Raw genomic sequence first — 26098 nt, 5'->3', positions numbered from 1 at the left:
AACAGAGAGGACAGGCATCCCTGTCAGGACAATTAATACTTGCAGCAGAAAACTCTTCTTAGCTGTAGAACAGGAGAAAAGAGGAGCTTAAACTGAGTTTGTTATGCAAGAAAATCTTTTCAGTACTGGGAACAGAGACAGTGGAGGCTGTATGGCGACCACAGGATCAACTTCTTTTATGTTACAATTTTTCCATCAGGTCAACTTTGAGTACTGAGCAAAGGGTTTGGAAAGATAGCAAAATGTGCCAGAACCGTCCTTCTCTAAAAGTTAGCATGTAGAGCATCACTTTAGGGATTTCCTCATTCAAATGAATTTCTCTCCTTGTTTGTTTCTCTGCCTTGAATTTTCATGAATATTTCCAGTTTTGGATTAAGGCAGTAAATGTGCCTATTAAAATGAACCAATGTTACCTAGCAGGGGTAAACTACTAACTCTTTGTCATTAATGTCTTACTGTGAATAATTAAAATGGGTTTTCTTCCCTCAGCTAAGTCTTCAGAAATAATAATGGTAATGTTTAAAAGTCAAAATGTATTGTATGGTAGAGTTTACAATGCAAACTGAGTTATTCCCTCATTTGTTTCTTACAGTAATCTTATGAGATAAGGTAGGGAGAGGTGAGCTGTTACTCTCTTTTAACAGATGAAGAATTTGAGGCTCTGACTGGTCAATTGACTGTTCAAGGACGTTCTAAAGGACTGGATTGTAGAAGGAGTAAGTAGAGAGAAGGGGGAAGCAGAAAGTAGAGATAGCATTTGCAGGCTCAGTTCCTGTTAGACCAGCAGGGAGCATACTGAATAGCTAAGGTGTGTGTGCAGGTTTGGAGGGTGTGGAGTGGTTTAAGGTAGAGAGAATGGCTGCTAACAAGAGTAGCATTATCTACCTTTCCTTGACCATCTACGAAATGCTAAGCACCAAATTAGACTCCTGCATACACTGTTTCGTTTCATCTTCTTTATAATCCTGCAAGAAGGCTAATATTCCAGATTTACAGATGAGGAAACAGGGGTTTAGAGAAATTGAAAGTCTTGCTCAAGGTTACTCAATTCAATGAGGGAAAATATTTTCCTATTCCTAAGATCACTTTGTTGCACAGTCACATGCTACAGTGCAAGAAAGCAAGCAGAGAAAAGGTCATGGGAGGGCCTTGAAAACAAATTTCCCTGTTTCCACATCTGTCTCAGGCTTGGCTTCTCTGCCCTTCACCTTTCCATTAACTCTGTAATCCTGCAAAGAGCAGAAATTTTATCACTTTCTGACCAAAGTAAGGGCTTTAAAAATTTCTACCTGGATACCTTGAAGCTTTCAAAGGTTTTTATTCTCCCCTCAGATGCATTACATGAGACCTTTCACATGTCCATTTCAGTAACTTTTCCATTGTTGATGTAACATAATGAGTTTTTGCTTTATATTTTTATACCAAGGCAGGTTTTCTCCCCTGACTGAATAATGTGACTGCCACGTGTTTTCCTCCTATGTCAAAAACTACTCCCAACTACTTTAGGTACAATATAACGTATCAAAAATTTTTGTCCAGATTTTTTTTTTTTTTTTTCTGAGAAAGAAGTCATTAAGGGCAGATAGTGAACAATATAATGGAAGGAAGTCAGTTTAGCTGTCCTTAGCATTTGTTACCACAATTGCTATAAACCAGAATTACTTTCTCCTTGATGGAAAGGTAGTCACCTCTTGGGTGAAATGTGGCAGCTGCTTAACAGTGTACATCAATAAAACATGACCGTCTAAGAAGCAGCCAGCTAGTACTGATGAGCTGATGCATTTAATTGACAAGGCGGACAAAGGCTCAGAGGTATTTTTTAAGTTTTCATTTCTTTATTGAGCAACATTGGGTTAATTTCTCCATGACTCAGTCTCCTCATCTGTAAAATGGGAATAATAACACTTATCTAGCTCACAGAGGCATTGCCAGTATTAATTAACTCAGGTAAAGTTCTCTGAGATCCCTTGATGAATGGTGCCATGGGGTTGCAAATGATTAGTGGCCTTATTATTCTGACACTCACCCATAAGGCCCATTGATCAAATACAGTTCTGGCTTAACTGGGCAGAGCAATGGATTCTGCAACTGCATTCAATGGCAGTTTGCCCTGAAGATAAAGTCTGTCACACACAATGTCTCCCCAGAGCAAGCTTAAGCTGGTAGCATTATTGATGTAGGTGATCTGCCTGCCAGGATGCACAGAGGCAGTTTAACTGGAGCTAATTATGGCTGGCAATAATACCAGAGCCAAGAACTCACCTCTGATTATGATGGGAAGTTCAAAGAATCTATTTCAGAGCCATATAATTGGGCAGAATTTTCTGCACTGTTGGTGTGGGTAGCATTCTGAAGAATGTCAGGGCACCTCAAATTTCAGAGGAAGGAGACTTGTAATACTTTTCTAGAGAAGAAAAGAACTAGAGAGAATTGTTATCCTTGCAAATTGCCTTCTGTGATGTTCATTTATTTATTTGGGCCGTATTTTGTGGTTGTTGCACAAATATTACATGCTTGTTTCTAGGAGAGGAATGAAGGAATGAAAAGAGTTGGCATGCGAGATGGGTAAGATGGAGCCCCAATCTCATGGGAGCTTTTGATCTACACGGGCACAAGTGAGATGTTAACAAACATAACACAGAGAGTGGAAGAAGTGGAGCTCTAAGGAAGCTGGAGTCAAGGCTGAGTGCAGTTGCTTTGATCTGGTATGGTTGATGTTACTAATATTAAAATCACAAGCCACAAATATGTATGATGTGTCACTCCAAATATCCTCAATTCCATGACTATCACCTGAATAAAAATTATCATCTTTTCTTATTGGACTACTTTGATAACTATCTGACTAGACTCCGCTGTTTCACCTCTTGACCTTCTGCAGGTTATTTAATACAGGCCAGATTACTCAGCGTAAGTTACATTCTTTTTAAGTCTTTCGAGCCTTTCTTCTACATTGAATTAAATTCAAACTCTTAGTTACTATTGCTTCCTGGTTTATGTTGCTCATCTCTAGACCAAAATCTACCTGTTTTCCAAGCTCCCTTTTTGCTAGTTTTCCTAGTTCATGCTAGTTGACTGAAAGCTCAGCCTTTTCTTGCCCCAGGGGATTTGCATGTGTCCTTCCTGCCTAGAATGTTCTTATCCACTTGGTTTCCACTGGTGAGACCCCAATTCTTAACACTTTTCCACTTAAATACAAATTTCTTTCTCTCATGCCCATATCCTGTTTATTGCTCTTCCCTTTCATGGTATTTTTTACAATTTGAAATTATTCATTCACTCTCCTTTTCATTCATTCATTCATTCATTCATTCATTTGCTTCTTAACTATTCTGTCTCCTACAAAAGGTAAGTTCTCAGAAAGAATTTGCCCTCACCCCTTACTTAACTGGTACCCAGAACAATACCTGGCACAAACCAATATAGAATTTCCTAATGTTGTTAAATAACAACTATCTTTATTGATCATCCACTACACATTTTATGTATAAATCTCATTTTCACATGCAACAACCTCGAGAGATTGGCATCATTTCACTGAAATTTTCATACAATTAAATTGAGTCATAGGAACACTAAGACTTGCTAAAAATCACAGCTTGCACTCAGTAAAAACTGGATTCTAACACAAGCCTTCCTGGCTCCAAAGTCAGGGCTGAGACTATTGCCCCTTGATTTTGGAGGCTGGACAAGCAATCTAGATGAAGAGGTTAGGCACAGATCCCCTCTCAATGGTACTGAACATGGATTGGCTTGAAGGCATTTTTTGGAAACTGGAATCTTAAGAGTAAGCCTTGAATTGATAATTACTTTTGTTAAATACCAAGGACTTGGTGATTACTTTCTAGAGGAGAATTAGTAAAAACCTTGAAAATCATGAGCCAGAACAATCTTCTTCTGCCCTTCTTAGGAAATTTTTCCATTTATTTTTAAACTGCTTCTTGCCTGGGGGCATCTTCATCTTTGGCTTCTGATCTCTGTTTCCTGGAGGAAAGTGTAGGGAAAGTGACAATCATTTTACTTTAGGTTCACTTCAATTCATTGAAGAGTTCTGCATACTGAATAGTCTAAATAAATACTAAAAATCTGCTTAATTATAATGTGACAAGATGGGGACTTTTCTCAAACTTTGGCATTTAACATGTGATATTTTATTTGTGGGTGGAAGTACTCTCATAATTAATGAAACAAACAGGATACCTTGTTAACAATGAGACAAACTTCAAATCGCAGTGTGGTTCTTTTCTTTGCCATTTTGTTTTCAAGTCACTTATATATAGATTAGCAGGATTTTCTACCACGATATAAATATCTGTCCTGAAAGATAATGTTTTATTTTTTCTTCCAAGACTGTTTTGCTGAAAGGTTTCCAGTTGCCTATGGTGGTAGTAAGAAGATGCTAAAATAAATAAATAAATAAATAAATAAATAAATAAATGCCATAGATACATTTAAGTCATTACATCTTAACCAGGCCAATCAAAACAACCATAAAGACACATCGAGATGAAACTTCAAATACTGTGGCACAGCTGTGGACTGCAAAGAAACAAAAAGCTAAACTCAGATCAGAAGAGTTGTTAAAATAGAATAATATGTCTGTGTCTCGGAGACTAAAATACACCTGGCACCAAGAGAAGTATTGAGTATTGAAAGTTGAGACAAGTCACTCTTGACTTTTATGGACTGGTGGTGAAGACAGGCAGTGATTGATACATTATAAAATGGTCAGATTCAGAACAGAATTACTCACAGAATTCTACGGAAAGACAGAAGATAGAGCCCTAAATCCAGCCTGGAAGAATCATGACAAACTTCCTAGAAGAGAAGACACCTGGGCTGAATCTTAAAGGAACAACCTAATTGTCAAGAGGGTAACATGTTTTGAGAGTTGCCCTTGGAACAGAAGTCCCTGAAGCTTCCTTGACTTGTCAGCCTCATTCCTTTCTGTTACAACTGCCTTTCTCCTCAGCCACAGAACATCACTGTCACACCCAACTTTTAGGTTCGTATTTCTTTAAATAGGCAAGGAGTTCTCTTTCAGGAAACCATATGAAAACACCTATTTAAAAAATTCCAATTTGCCTGGCTTGAATTTCCTTTGAAATACTTAGTCCAGTCATTTTGGCTGAGGTAATGGTGTTTTCTGATTGGTCTAGTTTGACTCATCCAATCTGCCTGGAACACTGGTTATCTAAGCGACTTCTATTTAAAACCTACAGAAGGAGAAAAGCATTTAACAGATGATGCAGAAAACATTGTTGATCAGATTGAATAGTTGACGCTTCTAGGGACTACCATTCAACCTACCAGTAAAAAAAGGAATTACGACTGTGGATACATTTTAGGTCATGTTTGCCTAATGAAAGCCTGTCGGTCTAAAAGAAATAAACATTTGCGAGTTACTTTTGAGGCCAACCCTTTGGGAGGTGCTTTTCTTTCACTATCTCATAAAGCTTCTCACTACAACCTTAGAGACAGGTACTATTTTAAGTATGAGGAACGAAGAGGTTAAGTAACTCTTAGAAGATCATACGGATTTGGAAATCACAGAGATTTAATTCATTTTTAATTAGCATTCTATTTCCCCCCCGCCCCCCACCACTATACCATGTGGGATCTTTGGAAAACAATATTTGTAGCACAATGTGTCGTCTTCCAAATGACCAGAGGTGCACAAATAAATAGGAGCTTTGTTTTGTTTTCTTTTTTTGCTGACTTTATAAGATGGTTTTCTTTCTTCATATTTTAATGTGCTGCGTCAGACAAAAATGTATAATGAGTGCTTTGTATTTTCTGTCTTTTGAGCTGATTCTGTAAGATGTGTCACATATCTCTTCCTAAGAGAGAATAATTAATGGGGTGTATTGTAATTTCCACATAATATCATCTCCGGAACCATTTGTCTTTAGGCCCATGGTGTAGAGGTGAAAAAGGGGTAGAAGGGGTGCTCGTAAATTTCTTCATTCTTATTGAACATTTTCCCAATAGAATGGTACAGAAAAATGTCAATAATTAATTGGGAAATATTTGTTTATCTTTATAGAGAGATTTTTTTATTAAGCTTAGATAAAACATTTTTTTGGGAGGGTCGTTGTCCCTGGCTCTCTAGTTGTGGACTGGCAGAGTACGGGGTATGTTGGGTGTGGTGCTGCAAAGACAATATTTAGATCATTTTGTGGGAGGCCAATCACTACTTCTTAGGTTGTCCTATCGTTCATTTCATTAGCACTGCACAGGGTTCCCTAGGAATGATATATTTTCCTCTCTCCGGTGAACATTAAACTTAGTTACAGAGATGAGTAAGATGTATAAATAGAGGGGAAAAGGTGTTTCTCATTTTATTACTCTTTTGTGTAATAGTAGTAAAAGTTTTGTAGGGAGTATTGTATACAGTAAAACAATCATTTGTCAATGGGTAAACTTACTGAACACCAATGTCTGCTTTTAAAAGATCCCTTGTGTGTCATGAACTACACAGTGTTCATAAAAAGTTGTACTCCAGGGTTACATATTCTTGTTTCCTCAATAACTGGAGTTTTCTGAAATCTCCAAGGAGAGAGGATTAAACATTTATTGTCAGGAAGCACCAGGTTTCACTTTGTCCTGTGCTTGGACACATTCATTATGCCAGGCTTTAAATTTTCGATTACGGAATCCATAAAGTACCACCAACACACACACATACACACACAAGCAAACACATAAACATACAAACAACCACCAAATAGTTAAAAGTAGTGAATTTTAAAAAGGCGGAAAAAGGGCAAGGACCAGTTTTGATGACTCTATTCTTAGTCTGTCATGTTAGTTTTACCATTACAGACAGTATGTCTCCTTGAGGAATGATACCTGGGGTTATATTTGATTATAAATTACTCTGATTATTTACCATTTGATGTCATAAGAATTGCTGTCTTTTAATCTGTAGTCGTTAGTGTAGAACTGATTTGACTCATGTAGTAGATGAGGAATATAAAAGAAATTAACAAAAATTTCTCATGATAGATTGGTGAAGACAGAACATCATTAGATAATGTTAGAGCTCAAGCCAATACCCAAAAATATGGTGTTTTGACATGCAGAATTGAAGAATTCTCAAGGTCCCTCTGACCTCACTACTTCCCCAGTCTCTCCCAAAGCATAAGATAAAGTTGTTCTGCGAAGGTCCTTCATCTGCCTTAGATCTGGACCCGCCAAGAGGAGCAATTGTTTTTTCTTCTCCCTCCTATATGACCAAGAATATATCCACACCTGAACAGAACAGACCCTTTCACTGTCAAAGAGAACTATTTACAAGTTAATCTGTGTTCCCGGGTCTATTCATTCTCCCTAGTAATTCTGTTAACAGAATTCCTCTTCTCCCTAATTCCATAACATGTTTTGCCAGGATGTTATGTAAGCTTCCAAACTTCATTGGAGGGGATTCTGAAGTCTCCTGTGTATACACGTTAAATAAATTTGTAAACCTTTTCTCCTAGGGACCAATCTGCCTCATATCGGTGACTTTTAGCAAATCTCCAAGAGGCCAAGGTCCTTGGCCCCCACAATAACAACGCATGCATAACAATCTATCTGAAGAGGAAGATAATAAGAAGGCAATTTCAAGGACATGGTAGTTTAGAAATTCTAATTTGAAAGACAAGTACAAATTATATATGAACAATGAAATGGAGTTTTAAAAATATAGACAGTTGGCCAGGCATGGTGGCTCGTGCCTATAATCCCAGCACTTTGGGTGGCAGAGGTAGGAGGATTGCCTGAGCTCAGGAGTTCAAGACCAGCCTGGGCAACATGGCAAAACTCCATCTCTAAAAATAATACAAGTATTAGCTGGGCATGGTGGTGTGTGCCTATGGTTTTAGCTACTCAGGAGGCTGAGGCTGGAGGATCGCTTGGGCCAGGGAGATTAAATAAGCTATGACTGTGATTGTACCACTTCACTCCAGTCTGAGTGACAGATTAAGACCCTGTTTCAAATATATATATATTTGAGAGAGACTGTTGACGTCAGCTCTGGCATGTGAAGTACTTGAATGTTGTCACCCACAATTCTTACAAGAAAAAACTAGATGCTTGAGTATTAATGACTTTTCATAGGTTAGCCAGAGAACTGAAGTCTCGGAGTAAACCATCACACTGAAATATCTAGATTACTTCTAGATGTAGGTGTGTCCAAAGAGATATAGCATGATCAGCTTACATGGAACAGAAACCCTGGAGCCATAAACAAGCGGAAACACTTAAGTGATGTCTTAGTCCATTTAAGTTGCTATAACAAAATACTATAAAGTAGGTGGCTTACAAATAACAGACATTTATGTCTTACAGTTCTAGAGGAAGCTAGAAATTCAAGATCAAAGCACCAGCAGATTTGGTGTTTGGAGGGCTAACTTTCTGGTTGATAGATGATGTCTTCTCACTATGTGGTAGAAGTGGTGAGGATGCTCGCTCATGCCTCTTTTATGAGACAAGAGACAGATTGTTTGGAAAGGTGAATTTCCCTCTTAATGGCTAAAGGTTTTGTGCCTTTTTTTTTTTTTTTAAGAAGGAGTCTCGCTTTGTTGCCCAGGCTGGAGTGCAGTGGTGTGATCTCGGCTCACTGCAAGCTCCACCTCCTGGGTTCACACCATCCTCCTGCCTCAACCTCCCAAGTAGCTGGGACTACAGGTGTCTGCCCAGCTAATTTTGTGTATTTTTTTTAGTAGAGATGGGGTTTCACTGTGTTAGCCAGGATGGTCTTGATCTCCTGACCTCGTGATCCACCCACCTCGGCCTCCCAGAGTGCTGGGATTACAGGCGTAAGTCACCGTGCCCGGCGTTTTGTGCCTTTTAAAAAACTCTTTCAGTCATCGTTTTGGCCAAATAAATGACTTGGGATAACCTGGAATTCTATTTCATAATATCAAAGTGTTTTAAACCTTTAACATATTTGATAGGCTTTCCAAAATCAAATTTCAGCTTCAAAATTGTCTTTTCTAACTCCTAACTTTTGGATGCTACAGAGGGCCCTTGGAACATCCAAAAGAGATGTAAACGGGTCTGTTAGACTGTAGCAAGTAGTAATTTTGGTAAACTACTTGAGACTGAGTGGACTAGCTTGAGAGTGAGAAATTCCTGGTGGTCATAGTCTTGAGGGGGAACCCACAATTCTACAGGATTTGCCTTTAGAAACTCCACCACATATTCAAAGTAGAAATTCAGAAAAGATAACCCACAGGGCATGAGGTAGGGAAGAGTAATCATTGTGAAATGCACCCAGAGTCTTCTCCATAACAAAGGCCTACCTTTTAGGGAAAAGGTTTCGCTGGGAAATGTAATTCCTCCCACGTTGGGCCCCTTTAGTCTCCCTGTCTCACCTGAGGGGAGAAAGAGCATAGCCTACAGGGATCAATGCTGCAAAAAATAGATTGAGAAGAGTGAGGCTAAGGAAGGGAGTAGATAGCTAGTGGGAGAAAAGCTGTATCAAAGGAGAAACATCTGAGAAGTTAACAGCCCTGGGAGGAATTCCCAGTAAAGAACAGAGATTTAATTGAAATATTATAAAACATTCTGTATCCCCTCTCACTCTGCCATTGCACAAATAGGGCCCCAGTGTAATAATAGTGGGTTCCAGCTGAAAAAAAGATGTTAGACATGGACTGCTTCTGAGGAACAAGATATAGAAAGAAACAAAACAAGGACAGTAAACAAATTTGAAGTTTCTGGGCATCTACAGCTACACAAACATTAAACACAGTTGAACGCCCACAGATTAACTGGAATCATCAACTTAACAGCCAGTTTATCTCAATTCCCAGTAGTTCATACAACTCGTCTGAGTTTCCAGAAAAACTTACAAGGTACGTCAAAATGCAAAAACAACCAAGCAAAAACAGTCTGAAGAGACAGAGCAAGCATAAGAACCAGGTTTAGATACAATACAGATTTTGAAATTATCAAACAAGGGATTTAAAATAATTACAATTAACATGGCAAGGCTATAATGAAGAAAAGGGAAGACAACACACAAGAAGAGATGGATAATTTGAGGAGAAAGATAATTTTCTAAAAAATAATCAAAACGAAATGCTAGATATTAGGAACACTGTAACAGAAATGAAGGATGTTTTATATATTCATCAGTAGATCCAACATGAAAATGGAAAGAATCAGTGATCTTGAAGATAAGTCAATAGTGACTTTACAAACCGAAATTCAGCAAGATAAAAGCACTTTAAAAGCAGAGAAGACATCCAAGAACTTTTGGACAGAATCAAAAGATGTAACATTCACATAATAATAGAATAATAATAGAGTAGAATAAATATTCAAAATAGTAGAAGCTGAAAACTTTTCAAAATTAATGAAGAACAGAAAATCACAAATCCAGAAAGCTCAGAAAACAAAAAGCAGAATGAAATACTACCTTTAGTCATACTTTATTAAAACTGAGGAAAAAAATTAACAGAGAGAAATCTTGAGAAAAATGAGAGGCGGTGAAATAATGTAAGCAAAAAGAGAATGGAGTGAAATACGTAAAGTATTGGAAGAAAAAAACACCGATGAGAATTTATATCCAACAAAATTATTCTTTAAATATTAAAGAAATAAAAACTTCCTTGGACTAATAAAACCTGAGATTTATCACCAGCAAACCAACCATGCCAGAAATGTTAAAAAGAAGTTCTTCAGCCATAGGGAAAGTAATATGTGTTACCAACTCAATGTTTGTGTCCCCTAAAATTTATATGTTGATGACCTAACCACCGAAGTGGCTGTATTTAGAGATGAGATCTCCAGGAAGGTAATAAAAGTTAAATGAAGTCATAAGGATTAGGCTCTGATCTGATAGGATTCATGTCATTATAAGAAGAGACATCAGATAGCAAGCCCTCTCTCTCTCGGTCTCTCCCCACCCCCTCACTCAACAGGAAGACACAGCAGGAAGTGGCCATCTATAAGGCATAAACTAAACTTGCAGCTTGATCATAGACTTCTAGCTTTCCAAATTGTGAGACAATAAATGTTTGCTGTTTAAGCCACTAAGTCTGTGGTATTTTGTTATGGCAACCCCCACAGACTAATACATGATAGGTCAAAAGTTTTGATCTACATAAAGAAAGTATAGCGGTGGAGATAAAGATTCCTCTTGACTCACTGAAAGTTCACTGAAAATGAACTTACAGAAGACAGATTAATAGGAAGAAAAGAATAAAAATTTATATTCATATGCAGAAAATGCATAAAGATATAATTGAATTATATGAATGTTCGGTTATAACCAGAGAAGAGAGAAAAAGAGGAAAAATGAAGAAATTCAACAAATAAAAAAGTTAAAAACATGGCATATATTAATACAACTATAACAATAATGACTAAATATGAACAGTCTAACTATATCAATGAAATGTAAGAGATTATCACAGTGAATTAAAAATTACAAGAACCACAGTATCAATATAAAGACACAGGTAAAAAATAAAGAACTAGGAAAATATATATCACATTTACTAATCAAAAAAAAAATCTAGAATAGCTATATTGATTGCAGAAGAAGCAGACTTCAGAATAAGCAAAATTAAAATGAGTAAATAAGAGTATTACATACTGATAAAAAAGTCAATTATCCAAGAACACTTAACAATTCCAAAAATATATATACCTAATAACTGAAAACACATGAAGCAAAAACTGACAGAATTAAGTGAAATAGATGAATCTATCATTATAGTCAGCGATTGCAGCATCTCTCTGCCAGTAATTGACAGATTAAACAGGCAGAAAATCAGAAAGGATATACACTACCGGAACAGCACCATCCATCGACATGATCTAATAAGCATTTATAGAATACTCCACCCAAAAACAACAGAATACTTATTCTTGTCCAACTAACATGAAACATTCGCCAAGATAAACCATATTCTGGGCCATAAAATACAAATATAAAAGAACAAAAATTATACAATGTCTGCTTTTAGGCCACAAGGGCATTAAGCTGTAAACTAATAAGAGGAAGATAGCTAGATCTGCAAACATTTAAAAATCTTCTAAATAACTCATAGATTTAAGAGATCTCCAGAGAAATGTTAAAATGTAATTTGAATTAAACAAAAATAAAAATATAACCACAAAATTTGTGGCACGAGGCAAAAGTATTGTATACAGTGAAATTTAGAGCACCAAGTGCATATATTAGAAATAAAACCAAAAATCTAAAGTCAATAGTCTAAGTTCCCTCCTTAGGACATTAAAGAAAAGGAACAAATGAAGCCCCAAACAAGAAAGAAATAATACAAACTATGGTGGAGATCATTTTAAGAACAGAAAAATGGTAAAGAAAATCAACAAAACCAAAAGTTGCTTCTTAGAAAAGATCAATCAAATTGATAAACCTCTAACTAGGTTAACTAGAACAAAAAATAAAGAAGGCATAAATTTATAATATTATATATGAAAGAAGGACCATCACTACTAATCACAGACTTTAAAAAGATAATAAAAGAATACTATGAACAAATCTAACTCACAAAATTGATGATTCAAATAAAATAGACCAATTCCTTGAAAGACACAAACTACTACAACTCAAACAAGGGGAATCAGATGATTTGAATGACACAATATCTACTAAATAACTTGAGTTAATAATTAATGTTCCAAAAAAAAGCATTTGGACGAGATGGTTTTACCAGTGATATGCCAAACACTTAGTGAAGGAATGATACTAATACTCCACAAACTCTTCTAGAAAATAGAAGCAAAGTGAACACTTCCAAACTCAGTCTATGAAGTTAGCCTTCTGTAATACCAAAACCAACTAAAGATGTTACAGAAAAAAAAATTACAGACAAATATCTCTCATGAACATAGATGTAAAAATCTTCAACAAAATATTAACAAATTGAATTCAACAACTTATAAAAAGAATTATACATTAGCTTGACTACATTTAAGTTCAGGAAGTTATAACATTATGACAAAATGTTATTTACTCTGGGGATGCAGAACTAGTTTAACATTTAAGAACCAACTAATGAAATTCTCCATTTTACGAAGTGTATAAAGACAAAACATATGATCACATCAAATGATACATAAAAGGCATTTCACAAAATCTATCGTGTATTCATGAAAAAAACTCTCAGCAAACTTCCCTCAACCCGATAAAGAACATTTAGAAAAAAACCTTTAGTAGGCATCAGACTTAATGGTGAGAGATTAGAGATTTTTCCCCTAAGATGGGGAACATGCTAAGGATGTTTTCGGTCAGCACTCCTAGTCATCATCACACTGGAAGCATAACTAGTGTAATAAAAGAAAAAGAAATGAAAGTATACAAGTGAGAAAGGAAAAAATAAACTATCTTCATTCGCAGATGACATAATTGCCTACGTAGAAAACCATAAGGAATCTATTTTTTAAAATAAGTAAATAAATAAAAATAGCTCCTGAAAGTAATAAGCTAGTATAACATGGTTGTAGGATATAATGTCAACAGGCAAACATCAATTGCTTCTCTATGTTATAGCAATAAACACAGGGATTTAGAAATTAACAGCAAAATACCATTTGAAGTAATACCAAAAATTAGGCCAGGCATGATGGCTCACGCCTGTAACCCCAACACTTTGGAGAGGCTGACACAGGCAGATAACTTGAGACCAGATCAAGTGATCTGAGCTGAGGTCACACCACTGCACTCCAGCCTGGGTGACAGAGCAAGACTTCATCTCCCCAGAACAAAACAAAACAAAATAATAATAATAATAATAGTACTAAAAATTGAAGTACTTAATAATAATTCTAACAAATTTTGTATAAAATCTAAGTATGTATAACAACAAGTAAATAAAATAAATCAAAGATACAAATAAAGAGATAATCTATATTCATATATTGGAAATCTCAACATCGTTGAGATGATAAATCTTCTCAACTTTATACATTCAACAAAATCTCAGTAAAAATCTCAGCAAGCTCTAGTGTAGATATAAACAAAGCTGACTCTAAAGTTTACACAAAAAGGCAAAAATTTAAAAATAGCCAACACAATACTGAAGAAGAACAAAGTTGGAAGACTCAGACTACTGAACTTGAAGCCTTACAAGAAAGATACATTAATCAAGATAGCATAGGATTAATGAAAAAGTAGACAGATAGTTCACTGAATTAGAATGAAGAGTCCAGAAGTAAACTAACACAGATAATATCAACTGACTTTTATAAAGGGCAGAGGCAATTAAGAAAATGACATTTGTATTCAATGATATGAAACAACAGGATGTTCATACCCCAGAAAAACAATCTGAGACACAGACCTCATTCCTTACTCAAATATTAACTCAAAAGCAATCATAGACTTAAAGTAAAATGCAAAACTATGAAAACTTCCAGAATAATATATGAAAAAAATTCTGTATGACTTTCAGTCTGTTGATGGGTTTTTAGATACAATGTCAAAAACTTGATTCATGAGAGAAAAAATAAGTTAGACTTTAATAAAGTTAAAATCTTATAAGCCAGGTATGGTGGCTCACGCCTGTAATCCCAGCACTTTGGGAGGCCAAGGCTAGTGGATCACCTGAAGTCAGGAGTTCAAGATCAGCCTGGCCAACATGGTAAAACCCCTAAAAATACAAAAAATTAGCCAAGTATGGTGGATTACAGATCCCAGCTACTCAGGAGACTGAGGCAGGAGAATCACTCGAACCCAGGAGGCGGAGGTTGTAGTGAGTGGAGATCAAACCATTGCACTCTAGGCTAGGCAACAAGAGCAAAACACTATCTCAAAAAAAAAAAAGAAAGAAAGAAAAAAGAAAAAAATTAAAATCTTTTCACCTATGGAAGTCACCATTAAAAGAAGGAAAACATAAGCCATGCACTGAGATAAACCATTTACAAAAATATGACTTTAAAAATATTTGTATCCAAAAATACAAAGAACTCTTAAAACTCAACAATAAGAAAACAAAAACTTATTTTAAAAAATGAGCCAATTTTATCAATGGATATCTCACAAAAGAAGAGAAGCAAATTACAAAGAAGCATATGGAAGTATGCTGAAAATCATTCATCATTAGGAAAATGCAATAAAACAAGAGGCCACTACACACCTATTAGTATGACTAATATCCCAAAACAAATCAGATAACAGCAAGTGCTGAAAAGGAAATCGAACAGCAGGATTCATTGCTGGTGAGAAAGCAAAATGGCACAGCCAGATTGGAAAACAGGATACTTCTTACAAAATTAACTATAATCTTACTATACAATCTAGTAATTGCACTTCTAGGTATTTACCTAACTGACTTGAAAACTTATTTCCACAAAAATATCTGCACATGAGTGTTTGTGGCATCTTTATTTATAATCACCAAAAACTTACAGCAACAAAGATGTCTTTTAATAGGTGAATAAACAACTGTAGTGTATCCATGAAATGAAATACTATTCAGCATTTTAGAAACATTAGTATTGAGTTTAGAAAAGACGTAGATTAATCTGAAGTGCATATTTGAATGAGAGAAGTGAAAATGGATACTTACATCAGTAAAGGGAGACTGTGAAGGCTGTATATGGTAAAATTACATTTGTTTTGTTTCTTGAGATAGGCCCTTCAGGTCTCAGTTGCCCAGGCTGGATTGCAGTGGCACAATCATAGCTCACTGCAGCCTTGACCTCCCAGGCTCAAGCAATCCTCCCACCTCGGCCTCCCATGTAGCTGGGACTATAGGCATGTACCACCACACTCAGCTAACCATTTAATTTTTTTTTTTTTTTTGTAGAGATGGTGTCTCACTATGTTGTCCAAGCCAGTCTCATACTTCTGGGCTCAAGTGATTCACCTGCCTTGACCTCCAAAAGTGCTGGGATCACAAGCATGAGCCACCATGCGTAGCCTTAAAATTCCTTTTATATGACATTCTGTCAGTAGTCACCAGGGGTTTGCAGAGTGAAAGGACTGAACAGGTAAAACAGAGGGATTTGTGGGGAGCACTGAAACTATTCTGTGTGATACTATAATGGTGGATATATGACATTATGCATTTGTCAAAACCCATATAATGTTACAATACAAAGAGCAAACCTTAATGTACGCAAATTAAAATAAACTATTGATCAGGTCAAGGGTCTGAGGAGGGAATACATATTATGACAAATGATCTAACTGTATTACAGATGTACAAAATAAACTCACTAAATGGAGTGAGGGGGAGGTAAAGGGGAAGCCACTTACTATAAAATAACTTTGGAAATAATTAGAGTCTATAATATATAAGGCAAAATTAACTGAACATATACACTGGTTGATAAAGCTATTTCATTTGAGATATGTGTTAACAATTACAATACAGCAGTATTGTATATAGAATATAGAATATATGTATTCTAGAACTGAACAATTAGGTGAATGAATGGTGGATTGTAAGAGATAAGCAAGAATGGAAGTCCAGAATCATGTGTGTTAAGGGACTAGATCTAGAGTTGGAAACACCAGTATAAACTCATGTTTAGCTTAATAAAGGTACCTATAGAAATACATGTATATGTGTATACATACATATGTGTATATATATGTAATATAATATGCATAGTTACATGAGATTGTTGATACATGTATTTCCTTGATCTATCAGCTAAGAGGGCCCAGAAGCAATAACTTCCCAGTAGCCACAAGAATGCTTAGCAGGCAGGCCTTAGTTTCTAATACAATTCTTCAATAAAAGGAAACATGATGCTTGGAGAAATAGCTAACTTATGACTCAGGCGGGAAATATACAGTATAAGACTGAGTTGCTTATTGTGTGTCAGAAATTAAGGAATTTCTCAAAACAAAACAAAACAAAAAACAAGAACAAGAACAACAACAGAAAACCACAATGATGGGTATATGTCAAAGTGTCATGGTAGACCACCTAAAGAACTACCAGTAGACAAGTCTGGAACAATTCTAGGTGTTTCTATAAAGATATTTTTTAGATGACATTAGCATTTAAATGCTTAGACTTGATTAAAACATATTATCCTCCATATGTGAGTGGGCCTCATCCAAGCAGTTCAAGGCCTTAGTCAAAAAAAGACTTGCCTCTCCCAAGAAAAGGGGAATTCTGCCAGCAGACTGCCTTCAGACCGGAACTACAACATCAACTCTCCATCGAATCTCTAGCCTGCTGGCCTATGTTTCAGATTTTGGATTTGCTGGTCTTCACAATCATGTGAGCCACTTCCTTAAAATGTCTCCTTTTGTAACTTACTACAGACACACACAGACACACAGACACATTAATGTATATATACCACATATAGACACATGCACCCTTTTTATTCTGTTTCTCTGGAGAAACCTTACTAGTACAAGTGGCACTGGATTATAACCCCACATATAAAAATATTCATAATTACATAGTGGCATAAATAAATAATTAAATAAAAGACATGAAAGAGACAAATCTCTCATAGGCAAAAACTTCAAATAATGTAGATACTCCTTTTTCAAGTAGGCAGAGTTCAATCCCCCACTCCTTGTGTGTGGGCCTTACTCAGTGACGTGTTTCTAAAGACCAGTGTATGGAAAGAGAGAAAAAAGTAATTTTACAGTAGAGAAACCTGACAGACATCACCTTGTACAGGAGACCAAAATTAACCTCAGTGTAAGTCGCATTGACAGCATGTACTGCTTATGCGTTTGAGAAGAATGACACTTGGTGTTTGTTGTCTTCCTCCTAAAAATTCATAAGCTCAGTCTGACTATGAGAAAAACATCGGACAAATCCCAACTGATAGATTTGGGATTTCTTTCACGAAACACCTGACCAGTACTCCCCAAAACTGTGAAGATCTCTAAAAACAAGGAAAGCCTGAGAAACTGTTACAGCCAATAGGAGCCTAAAAAAACATGATGACTAAATGTAATTCAGTATCCTGGTTGGTATTCTAAAACAGTGAGAGCATATTTAGAGAAAAACTAAGAAATCTGAATAAATGATGTGTTTCAGTTAATAAAAATATATCTTTATTGATTTGTTAATTTGGACAAATGCATCATACTAATATAAGGTGTTAATAGAAGACATCAGTTGTGGGCTATATGGGGATCCTCTCTATTATCCTCAAATCCTTTCTGTAAATTTAAATCTATTCTAAGATAAAAAGTCTATTTAAAATATATATGCACTAAGAGAGAACAATATTTCGAGTAAAAAGAATAACTATTTTGGGAAAACATTCATTGCTTCTTTCTTATGATTGAAGAACTGAAATTAACAGAAATTTCCACAAAGGCAAGATTCCTCAGGTAAAAGGATTCCTCAGCTTTTAGGATATAAAACTTTGTCTATCTGGGCAATCTGTACTGACTTGTGAAAACCACATCCATCTGACAAGTAATTAATAACCAGAATATGTAAAGAATTCAAACAACTCAGTAGCAAAACAAAAAATCATTGCAAAATGGGGAAAAGATCTGAATAGACATTTCCCAAAAGAAAACATAGAAATGGACAACAGGCATGTGCTCAACATCACTAATTATTAGTAAAATAAAAATCCCAACCACAAACAGCTATCTCCTCACCCCAATTAAAATGGCTACTATAAAAAAGACAAGAAATAACAAATGCTGATAAAGATGCAGAGAAAGGGGATTGCTCATACACTGTTGGTGGGAGTGTAAAGTAGCATAGTCATTATGGAAAAGGGTATGGAGGTTTCTCAAAAAACTAAAAAGAGAACTACCATATAATCCAGAAATTTCACTGATGGGCATATATCCAAAAGAAAGGATATTAATCTATGGAAGAGATATCGGTACTCTCATGTCTATTCAAGCATTATTAACAATAGCCAAGATCTAGGTGTCCAGCAATGGGTGAATGGATAAAGAAAGTGTGGTATTCATACACAATGGAATATGTTTCAGCCATAAAAATGAATGTAATTCTGTCATTTACAGCAATATGGATGGAAACTGGGGGTCACTATGTTAGGTGAAACAAGCCAGGCAAAGAGACAAAAATTACACATTCTCAGTCATATGTGGAAGCCAAAGAAGTGGATCTCATTGAGGCAGAGGGTAGAATAGTGGCTACCAGAGGCTGAGAAGGGAAGGAGGTAGTGAGGGATAAAAAGAAGTTGGTTAACAGATACAAAAATAGAGTTTGATGAAAAGAATAGCCCGGGCATGGTGGCTTATGCCTGTAATCCCAGCACTTTGGGAGGTCGAGGTGGGGGAATCACCTGAGGTCAGGAGTTTGAGACCAGCCTGGACAACATGGTGAAACCTCGTCTCTACTAAAAATACAAAAGAATTAGCCAGGCGTGGTGGTGCATGCCTGTAATCCCAGCTACTCAGGAGGCTGAGGCAGGAGAATCTCTTAAACCTGAGAGGTGGAGGCTGTAGTGAGCCAAGATCACACCATTGTACTCCAGCCTAGGCAACAAAAGGAGACTCCGTCTCAAAAAACAAACAAAAGAATAAATTCCAATATTTGATAGTACAGTGGAGAAATTATAATTAAAAATAATTTATTCTATATTTCAAAATAGCTAAAAGTTATTGTGAGTTCCAAACACAAAGAATAAATAAATGTTTGAAGTGATGGACATCACAATTACCCCGATTTTATCATTACACATTGTAAACAGGTATCAAAATATTTCACACACCCACAAAATATGTACAACTCATATACCAATAATAAAATATATAAACAAGCAAAGTCCTCTAGGCCATTCAACAACAAAAAAATCAAACGAGTTTAGAACTAATTATGTGATTTTTGCCATACTTTTCAGATATAAAGACTAATAAAAGCATTTGATTGTCATTTGTAAAAATGCATGCTGAATACACCCATTAGTACACTTTCCATGCTTCGTGTTGATGAAAAATCCATTTTTAACCATAAAGCAATTGATTTTCATAAGTGTCCTTTTCATATATTACTGATTTGTATTCTATAAGCCCACCATTAAAAAATGGTTTGTTTGAGTGCAACTCCCTCCACTTTGCCTTAGGTTTTCTGGTTTATTCAAGTTACCAAGAAACAAAAATAGCTGCGGTTTTGGCAGAATGCATTCTCTTTTCCTATAGGGAATACTCACAATTTAGCAAGGAGCATTTTCAAATGCAAATGACCCTCCAAATTAGGGCAGTCCTCCTTCTTACAGCCACTACTAAGCCTCCACCTGCGCATGTTCCTATTCAAAGCCGGTCTACTCAGCCCATATGCATCTCCTCCAGTGTTTTATTTGACAATCTGTTTCAGCTTCACAAGGGAGCTAGCAAATTATGTATTGCTCATTTTGTCAAAGTCATCATTGATGACAATTCCGGCATCAAGAGGCTCGTTTTATTCTGCAGATGTTTTTATCAAATAGAAGATAAATCATGGTTTCCCATTTTGTTTTGTGTTGTACTTCTGAGAATAACAGAGGGCACAAATAAAAACCTTTTCATTAATAAAGAAAGAAAGAAAGAAATACACTCAAGAGGTTCACCACTGCACGATTTTCAGATATGCAGAGCACACACTGGTAAGAGATTTTATATTTAGCACCAATATAACAGCCTTCAGTTAGGAATGGTGAACGGGGTTGGCGGGGTTGGGGGCGGTGCATGGAAAGAAGAGAGAGAGGTAATCTTAATTTTTAAGAGATTAATTTCTTCTCATTTCTTTTAGAATACTGGCCCCAACTTAATTTGGGATTCCAATACAGAGGAAAGTTCACCATAGCTTCATCCAGAAAGAGGCATCACAATACACTTCTGAAAAAAATAATTAACCTCACTGGTAAGTCACTGTGAAATTGCCTTAGTGTTCTCATGAAACGTGGCTGAGATCCCTATAACTTTTAACGTAAGAACCAGGGTCAATAGGTCTCTTGATGTGGTCTGCTGAAATCTATACTTAGATTTGGAGGGGAAATGAAAAAAAGAAAAAAACACAGTCATGCGAATCTATCTTGTTCTTCTGCTCCAAGGTGTAGGTAGCTGAACAAAGTAAAGTAAGGCTCTTAAATAAAAATAAATATTTAATACAGGCTAACCATAAGCAAAACACCGTTATTCTATTGGAATTGCATATGTGTGATTCAAGTGGCCAGGAATGCTTCATTACCATCTCCATAGTACCTAGTTCTGTATGGAGTTCAATGGGGTTTAAATTAGGCCTGAGTGTAATAGTTATCAGAGGTGAATGAACAAATTCTAAGTGGATCGTGAGTTCTCCCTGATGCAGGTGGCAGCATTGTGAAAGGCAGCTGAGGGTGGATATAATTTAAGAAAATCTCTACCTTTACATATATCATCATCATTACCAGCAATGTTAATTATGTGCTAGGCACAATACTAAGCCCTTTATACATGTCATTATCCCTTAAATTCAAAACTGTGTCTTGAGATGCTCTCCCTCAGTATGAGAAACGGAGGCTCACAGAGGTTCGGCTGTTTGCCAAACGCCACACAGCTAGGACTTTCCTTTTTTTTGGTTTGTTTTGTTTGTTTGTTTTTGTTTTGTTTTTCTTTTCTTATTATTATTATTTTACTTTAAGTTCTAGGGTACATGTGCACAACGTGCAGGTTTGTTACATATGTATACTTGTGCCATGTTGGTGTGCTGCACCCATCAACTCGTCAGCACCCATCAACTCGTCCTTTACATCAGGTATAACTCCCAATGCAACCACTCCCCCCTCCCCCGTCCCCCCTCCCCCCTCCCCATAATAGGCCCCAGTGTGTGATGTTCCCCTTCCCGAGTCCAAGTGATCTCATTGTTCAGTTCCCACCTATGAGCGAGAACATGCGGTGTTTGGTTTTCTGTTCTTGGCAATAGTTTGCTGAGAATGATGGTTTCCAGCTGCATCCATGTCCCTACAAAGGACACAAACTCATCCCTTTTTATGACTGCAAATGTGGCACATATACACCACGGAATACTAAGCTAGTACTTTCTGAATCATGTTGGGCGTGTCTAAGAGCACAGGATTAGCATTCATACAGTCCTTGGTTTGAATCTGGACAATGCAACTATTCTGACCATTAGAAACTTTGTATAACTTTTAATTGGCTCGGTTGACATACTTGGTGTTGTATTTATTTGTTTATATATTCCTTCACATTGACCACTCATTTATTAGAGCTCTATGATGTGCCAAGCACTATGCAAAACAACCGTGTGTGTGTGTTTGTGTGTGTGTGTGTGTATTTGCATACATATATTATATACATACATATATAAATGTATATATATACACACATACACATATGTACATACACATATATTTATACATGTATACATGCATATGTATACATTCCCATACACATACATATATATATATGAAGTACATTTCTGTCTTTTTCAAAGGAAGCAGAAAGAAATTAATGCAGCAACTCTTATTTTGCTTGGAGTGTTCCCATGGACAGACGGGTTATTTCTTTTGTATGTCAGTGCACCTTTCAGATGCTAGCCAGTCTCTCCTGGAAACCCTTAGACGTTTTGCATCAGCGTTGCAATTTACTATTTAAGGGAGACGTTCCTTCTTATTTCCCAATTGTTCTTCCATCCAGTCTGAATAAAACATAAGCTGATCAATATATAAAGTATCCATAAAACTAGGCTGCTACAATGACTATTTGTGTTAACTCTATTCTCCTTTTTACCTTACTTCTACATGATTTAGCATTAAAGTTAAAGCAAAAACAATGACAAAGGTACAGCAAAAGCAAATAAGATTTTAACAAGCTTTCAATAGACTGACAAAAGGAGATGGGAAACTAGAAACATAAAAATAATAAGCAGTAACTCTGCCAAGAAGCACAGCCTCCAAATCGATCCTGAATGAGAAATTTACTTATTTATTTGCATCTTTCTGTTCAGTTTTGCATTAACTATTTTTTTCCCTCTTGTTATGAACACCATTTGGATTTATTGCATCTCCTGGTGTTCTTTAGCATTTTTTTTTACATCCAATCTTCTTATTTTAACATCTCTTTATGTTCAAATTTTTTAGACATCATTTACTCTTTTTTTCTACAAATAGTAGAAGTCATGGAATGAACAGTTAGAGTTATTGTTAGTGCACAAATAGCTTAAGACAGATCGTAAAGTCCCTAGTGATCAAGGAACTATATAATGCTGACTAGCTCCAGCAGCGACAGCAAAAATTTTCATAAGCCAGATGCTTAGCTTTCAGCTCAACCCTATCAACTTATCCTCATCATGTGATAATCCCCCATTACTTTCCAAAAAAACCTATTGTCTTTCTGACCCTTGAAAAAATTCTGCAGTTTCTAAGGGTCTTTACCTAGCTTCATTCTTTCTGCAACTGCATATAACTCAAAATGATGAGGACACATGACAAAAAATAAAATAATGAGGACACATGATAAAAAGGCAAACACATTTTTTACCAACCATAAGCAAATTCAGATGCAAAATTTTAAAACAGAGGACACTAAAGGCCTTTTGGATAAGAAACTACAACTTACAGTTTTGGAACTTAAACCTTTCTTGTACACATAGAATGTGAATACGGCAGTTTTAATTTCCAAAAGAGCAATATTGGATTCCTTAATGAATGAATATTTTGAATATTACATATCATTATTCAAGATACCAAGATGAAAGGTACCTAAACATGACAAAATACTATTTTAAAATATTTACTAATCTTCTTAATCTAAAGATTTTCTTTAGAATCAGTATTTATAACACAAGGCAAGCTCTTACATTTTCTCCAAGTTTTTAAACCAATTCTATATAACTTAAAAGTTCATTATAGAGAGGCATTGTATTTCTTAGTACCGCTTTCTCATAGAGGTGAGGAAATTAAATTTCAGACAGATTTCATGTTGAGAACATAATCTGCAGAAATACAAGGTGGATAACAAAATAGCCATGAGGGCAACAAGCAAAAATCAGTGCCCCTGACTTTTAAAATCCAGTTAGGGATTTTAGACATTTAGCTCAATGGGAGTCAGCTTTGTGAGGCACCACCTGCCCCCTAAGGTGAACATGATTCATCGCTACAAGAAGAACAGAAGAGGAAATCTCAAATAGGGGAAATGATGGTTCTGAAATACTGAGGGCCAGTAAAGTCTCAATAAATATGTTAAATTTTTAGGCTTCATAACAAACTACCATGAACTGGGTGGCTTATAACAACAGAAATTTATTCTCTCATGAGTCTAGAGGCTAGAAATCTGAAATCAAGATCTCAGAAAGGCCAAGTTTTCTCTGACGAGTCTAGAAGGGGACTTTTCCTTGCCACTTCTAACCTTCAGTTGGTTGCCAGCAATCACTGGCATTCCTTGGTTTGCAGATGCATTATTTCATTCTCTGTTTCTGTTTTCACATGGCTTTCCTCACCAAGAGGCTGCATGTCTATGTGTGTTCACATTTCCCTCTTCCTATAAGAATGTTATTCTTATTGCATTTATGGCTCATTCTAATCCATCATGACCTCCCCTTGACTTGTTCACATCTACAAAGATCCTATTTCCAAATAAGGTCACATTCAAAGGTTCTGGGTAGACATACATTTTGGGGGGACACTATTCATCCCAATACACTAGGATCCCATGTTCCAGTTCAGTTCACATATATCTGTGAGGCACCTTCAACTTATGTCCAAATCTAAACTCCTGATTTCCTATCCCCAAACACGTGTTCCACCCAGTGTCTCTCTTATCTCGGTTAAATAACAATAAAATCCTTCCAGTTTCTCAGGCCTAGAACCTTAGCATGATCTCTTTTTAGTGCCTTTCTTTCACAGCACACATCTAATACATAAGAAAATTCTCTTGGTTATAGCTGCACATCTATGGAATCTGACCACTTATCATGTCCACTACTGCAAATGCTACTATATGAGCAGCCATCATCTCTCATCTGGATCATTTCTAGAGCCTTCTGATCAGTCTCCTCACTTCTACCCTTTTCCTAACAGTCTACTTTTGGAACACCAGCTGGAGCGATTCTTTTGAAACATAGGTCAGATTATGTCACTCTTCTGCTAAAATTTCTCAAGTAGCTTCTCATTTCATTCACAGTGAACAACAAAACTGTTACAAGACCCTGTGTAACCCTGTCCTCAAACCCATCTGACCTCAGCTTCCCCACCACTCCCTGCTTCATTCAAACTGTCTCTCTGAGATTTAACACTGATTGTGTTCCCACCTTAGGACCTAGGCATGCTGTTCCCTCTCTTCAAAGACACCAGCGAAGTCGCTCAAATATCTACATTGCTGGAGGAGTCAAAGGTAATTTGAACAAACTCGATAAAAATAAAGCGAAAGCAATTCAAGTGTCATTTCCAGTTAGAGCAGAAGAAAACCATTGTAGGCAACAATAAACACCTTGTTTCAATCATTTGAATGCTTATTACAGTAACAATAACAATAAAAATATTATACTTTCCAACAGGCATATATTAGACACTTTGTTAAAATGACTTTTTACATTATAACATGATCTATAAATGCTTAGTCTTATATCCATTAGGATACTAAAGAGATAAACTTTGGCCAGGTGTGGTGGCTCATGCCTGTAATCCCAGCACTTTGGGAGGATGAGGCGGGCAGATCACGAGGTCAGGAGTTTGAGACCAGCCTGACCTACATAGTGAAACCCTGTCTCTACTAAAAATACAAAAAAATTAGCCGGGTGTGGTGGCTTGCGCTTGTAATTCCAGGAGGCTGAGGCGGGAGAATGGCTTGAACCCAGGAGGCGGAGGTTGCAGTGAGCTGAGATTGCGCCACTGCACTCCAGCCTGGTCGACCAAGCGAGACTCTGTCTGAGAAAAAGAAAAGGAGATAACCTTTGAACTACAGCAAGGGAGAGGGCAAGCACTGTGGAATTATGTGAAAAATAGAAAAATGCTCTTCCTTATTCTATAACTTAAGCATATCAACTCTGAATGTCAAATCTTGGTCCCATAGGCCCATTGGTAGTTTATATGGGAAGTGTGGACTTACAGGAAGTCTCAAGCCTCCTCCAAAACTTTTCCAGCCAATACCCTTAGATCTGTTATCTGAATTTATTTTCTTAAAAGAACATAATTTAATGAAACAATTCTCAAAGGCTAACAGAGTTATATAAGAAAACATTAGATA

Source organism: Macaca mulatta, chromosome 5 (genome assembly GCF_049350105.2).
Source record: "Macaca mulatta isolate MMU2019108-1 chromosome 5, T2T-MMU8v2.0, whole genome shotgun sequence".
Classification (NCBI taxonomy): Eukaryota; Metazoa; Chordata; class Mammalia; order Primates; family Cercopithecidae; genus Macaca; species Macaca mulatta.
This window is presented reverse-complemented; position numbering follows the sequence as displayed.